The 5,570-nt window shown below is 40.1% G+C and overlaps 1 pseudogene across 1 annotated transcript; it reads right to left on the bottom strand.

Moving 5' to 3' along the window:
• Positions 1-3,235: 3,235 nt before the first annotated feature.
• On the bottom strand, positions 3,236-4,615 carry LOC308616814 (microspherule protein 1-like; annotated as a pseudogene). The gene has a single exon. The product of its transcript is annotated as a microspherule protein 1-like (transcript).
• Between the last annotated feature and the right edge of the window lie 955 nt (positions 4,616-5,570).

Genomic DNA, 5,570 nt, shown 5'->3' on the forward strand with positions numbered 1-5,570 from the left:
ATTGTGGCTATTTCCTTCAGCTTCACATTTCTTTTCCCCAGAAGGAAGATAATACCATTAGTTCCTTTTGAATCCTCTTAAAATGATGTTTGTATCCACAAGCAAGTACAGATTCTTTACATTTTTACCCAAATAGTAGCACATTAAATACATTGTTCCATACTGCACTATTTTTTTTTTACTATGTAATTTATCTTGAGGAAATTTCTACTTTAGAACATAAACAACCTATTCTTTGATACAGGTACATAGTGTATCATTGTTGGATTTTATCATAATTATTTAACAATGTCTTTATAGATGGATTAGATTAATTCTCAGTTTTTGAACTTTCAAATAATCCTGAAAAGAATCTTCTTAAACAGAAAAAATCATTTTATATATGTGCAAGGTTATCAATAAAATATATGTTTAGAAATATATTTTTGGGTCAAAGGGTAAGTGTATTTATAATTAAAAGAGATTAATATTTAAATAGCTCCCCATAAAAGTTGTATCAATTTACAAATATATATCAAAGGATCAATGTTTGAGTTTACTAATTCCTCATTACCTTCCCTTGCCAAAGTGTGAATTCAAACTTTTGTTTTGTTTGCTTAATGTGTGTTTATGTAATGCATGCAAATATTGAAACATATATTTGAAAGGTTTATATGCACATATTCAAAATTTAGGAAGTACAGAAGGTAAATGGGGGAAAGTAGATTTAGCTCACATCACTTACTCATTCACACAGTAATATCTCCTGTGGCAGCCATACTTGTCAGCTACATACACATAAAAGTTTGGGTACATAGATTAATTCCTCTTATTTGGATGTATTTGTACTTCTTTTGTGTTGCAGGAACTGGAATGAGAAAGCTCTTGCCAAGGTGCTCTTTTAAAATAGGCACCAGATTTCTGAATAACCATTTATATTAGGAATATATGCCTTTATTATCTCAACGTTCAGCCTCAGGCAAACACCATGATATATGTGGATCTTAACAAAGTGATATACTTTTTTTAAAAATTGGGGTATAGTTGCTTTACAATGTTGTGTTAGTTTCTGCTGTACAACAAAGTGAATCAGCTATATGTATACATATATCCCCTGCCTCTTGGACCTCCCCCCCACCCCCCATCCCATCCATCTAGGTCATCACAGAGCACTGAGCTGAGCTCCCTGCGCTATACAGCTGGTTCCCACTAGCTATCTGTTTTACACATGGCAGTGCACATACATCAATTCCAATCTCCCAGCTCATCCCACACCCCTTCCCCCTGCCCAGTGTGTCCACATGTTCCCTACATCTGTGTCTCTATTCCTGCCCTGCAGATAGGTTCATCTGTACCATTTTTCTGGAGTAATGAGTTCTATACTACTCAGTACTGCTGGTCATAATATTTGAGCCTGCTCAGATCCAGCCAGTGTGCTGTACAGCAGTCATCCTGCGATCGTCCCCTGAAGAGCATCTATCATCTCTGTCCAACCAATGAAAGGCGAGAAGAGACATGCACACAGGATGTCTTAAGTGTCTTATCCCAGAATTTCTGAACATAAATTTCCTTTCTACTGTAGAAAATGTACTTACATGGTCACACCTAATTTCTAAATTCAAAACTAAACACAATTTAGTTTTGAATATGTTTCTTTATTATGTGCCCACATGTGAGCCATATTTTTGTCTTTTATTGTTTTATTGTTGTTGTTAAGCTGTTTACTATGAAAAGTGAGAACAGATTGAAGAGCAGAAGTTGTCTTTGTCACGTTTTAGAGTTTTAGCTTTCACATTTATATCTATAATCCACACAGAATGTACATCTAACTGTGGTGTGAGAAGATATCTGTCTTTTATTTTCCTTATAAGGGATGAACTTTCTCAGTTTAATGCTCCTGTTCTTGACCTACATATTTCCATATATATGTGGAACAATTCCTTCAGTTTTCTAATATGTTCCTTTGTTTTCTTTATCCCTGTGCTAATATTATACTATATATCTTTTTACATATTTTGTAAAGCAATTTTCTCAATGTAATTCTTCTTTTAATTGTTGTTAATTTAAGAACTTACATCAAAGATTTATAAAAGATTTTTGAATTTTACACACCCACAACTACAGACACAAACACCTATTAAAATTTTTATTAGAAGCACTTTAAGCGGAACAAATTATAATGCGTTAATAATCATGATATAGATGTATCCTTTTCATAAATATGATATCCCATCCATTTATACATGGTCATTTTCATATACTTTAATAAAACATTTAAAATTTTCCCATAACTTTTATATATACTCTATTAGTAGTCTGACACTTTATCATTGATAATTGTATGCAGTGTCTTTGTTTCTATTATGTATTCTCATAAGTATTTGCTACTGTAAAGGAAAAATAACAATACACTCTACCATCTGTGGCTGCCATCATATTAAGTAATATGTTCAGGATCTTAAATCCTAATTTTAGAATATTTTAACATTACCTTTGGGTGAGAGGAGAATGATGCTAGGGAAGTTTGCAAAAGAATTTCCAACCATATGTAAAATCTCTTATTTCTTTATAAATTTAAACAATTTTACCAAATTACTATATTCATTAAATTATCATCCGTATGTTACTATTTGTTTAATATATCTTCAATAATGTGTTCTTAAAAGTGGAAGAGTAATATTTTAATTTACATGAGGGTTTAAAAGTGTATCATTCATAATAATAGTTTAAAATGAAGTAAATTATTATGTCCCTTTCTGAATTTTTGTATATGTTTTCTATTATATAGGTTCTTCATTGAAGGGTATAAATAAGGCTACTTATGCATTTGCAGTGTCACAAATGTGATAACTATAGTTGAATGAAATTTAACCTTAGAGGTAAACATACATGGTTCTAGTTTTTTTTTTGGAACTCAGTGCTTTGTATTTACAAAAGAAAAATAATAAAGGAAAAGTCTGAAGCTAATCAGCTGGAGACATGGGGCAAGGGTGGGAATCTGGGAAAAAGGGTAGGGTCCTCTGCAGGGAGAGAAGGGGAGGGGCTCTGGCACCAAGGAAGCCTGAGGTTCCAGCCTCTAGGGGCTTCTTCCCCAGGGCCAACCCCGCCCCCCTGCAGAGGCTCAGATCAAGGGGCCAGGAGCTGAGTCAACCACAGCCCCCTCTGGTTTTTCCAGGAGCCTGAGTTCCCAGCTCCAGGTGTCTGGGATGGCAGGGGAAACAGGCCAGAGAGAGCCCACGGGTCCTGCCACCACTTCTCACTGTGGTGTGATCTTTGCAGCCTCGGCCGGAATAAGGGCAATGAGGTCCCGGTTGATGAGGAAGACGAATCGCAGGCTGTCAATCTCTACCACGGAGTTGTTGCTAAGGCGCCATTTGCAGCCACACAGCACAGGTCGTCCATCCATGTAGATGGGCCGCCGGCCCTCACTGGCAATGAAGTCACCATTGTTTTTCCAGCTTGATGACACCTTGCTTCCAGGAGATCTTCCAGGCCAGATCCTCCAGAGACAGGTCCAGCTAATCTGGTTATCCTCGGTTGCTCTGCCTAGGGTGATCTTTCTCAAGCGCCTCAGGCACCTCACCATGTGGCCCCACAGCACTGCCAGGGTCTGGCTGTCAAAGTCCAGAGAGCTCATGCCTGTGATGCTATCTACCAGCACCTGCCACTTATGCAGTTCCTGTTCCAGCTGCCGAATCTCTCATTTCTGGAGCTGGTCAGCCACTGTCAGCTCATGGTCTAGGACTTCATCTCACATGTCCTTGAGCTTACGGTTGTCAATCAAGTCCTCTGCATCCGAGAAGCTCAGCACTTGGTACCCCTTGGGCAGCAGCTGCACTGTCTGGTCCTCCAACAGGTAATACTGCTTCATGAGCTGCCAGTGGGCTTGCAGAGTCTTGGCAGTAGGGGCCAGGCAGAAGGCATTGGGGTGTCTGTGCAGCAGGTCCTGGAAGTCTCCAAGGTGGGCTGGCTGGCCGATCTCACTTTGCTCAGCAGCTGCTCTTCTGCCTTGCTAAACAGGGCCTTGCTCTGGATGGTGGCAACGGCCTCTGAGTGCAGCAGTGGGTCTCATGGCCTAGTAGGCCAGCTTGGAGATGACAGGATTGTAGAGCAGGGCGTACCAGTGCTCCTGGACTTCCCACAGGGTGAAGTGGTGGCTGAACTTCACGCCCAGGTGGACAGATATCAGGTCATTGGTCTGCAACATGGCATCGATGAGCAGGAGGTCGTCTGCAGGCTTCCAGCAGCCCAGATCCTTGATCACTTGGAGTGGCTGTTTGCTCTTCTTCACACGCTTGGTGAGTCCAGGGGCTGGTGCTGGGCTGGGTGGCACAGGGATGATGGGGGCCTTGGACACCTTCTTCTTCTCACTGGAGGTAGGAGGGTTCACTCCCAGAACAGTGCCCTGGTTCTACCCCACTGGCCCCCTTCGCCCAGGTAGAGGACTTAGTCACGCTGCTCTCCACCAGCCATCATCAAACTTCTTTCTTTTGGTGAACCTGGAGGTGCTTCTCCATTTAGGGATGGTGCCAAAGCCTGTGAGGAGGCCTGCTTCTGCCCTGCCAGTGCCCTCCTCATCCTCTGAGCGGCTGGCCGTGACTGATGCCATCAGGGGTGAACCTAGCAACCCCTGAGAATCTTTGTAGATCCTCTTACAGTCCCAAAGCTACTTGCTCCAAAACGCAGGGCTAGAAGGAAGGGTCCCACAGGCTCATCCAAGGATTCTGACCAGGTGACCTTAGAGGCTGAGAGGGGATTCATTCCTAGGCTGCCAGCTCCAACAATTTCTCCACGGCGGTGAGGGCAGCAGCCACAGGGCCAAAGCCGGCTTCCTTGAGATTCATCTACTTCCCTGATTCTAGTTTTGACTGTACTGTTGTTTCCATGTAACCAAGCCCAGATTCTTTAACTCTATATAGCTTGACTTAGTAAATTAGAAATAACAACATGTTTGCTTCATTTCAATGAATTTATCTGACAATAATATGGTACAACATATAAAATTTCTGTGTCTATAATAATAAACTGTACAAAGTAAAATTAATGTAATATTGGTACTTTGCAGAGCTCAGTTCAGTAAATATTTATTGAGTGTATGCTATGTCCCAGGTACAGAATTTGGGATAAAAACAACAACAACAAATTCATAAAAGAAGTAAGTACATGTTTTGCTTAAGGGGCTTACATTAAAATCCTTTTAAAAGTTTTGGGGTGAGTGTTCCATTAAGAACACCTATTCATGGTTTCTAGGGCCTTAATCTTACAATCCTTCTCAATGTTGACACATGATTTTGTGAGTCTGTTAGCATGAAAAATTCTTACTAAAAGTAAAAACAACAGATGTGTATATTACTATTTTAGCAAAAGATGTTGGTATTCCTAAAAATTGAAACAAGACATTCAGTAAACTTACCTATTATGTGAAATAAATTTTATCTGATGGTGGGAAAAATCTAAAATACTATAGTAATCACTTAACTCATGACTTATATCATGGTTGAGTGTCCTCTCTCTACACACAAGGTCAACATAACAGTGGTCAGCTAGCGTGTTGAATAGTAAAGATCAGACTATCTTTGCATAGTTTCTAA

The sequence above is a fragment of the Mesoplodon bidens genome (genome assembly GCF_964165515.1).
Source record: "Mesoplodon bidens genome assembly, chromosome: 1".
Taxonomy (NCBI): domain Eukaryota; kingdom Metazoa; phylum Chordata; class Mammalia; order Artiodactyla; family Ziphiidae; genus Mesoplodon; species Mesoplodon bidens.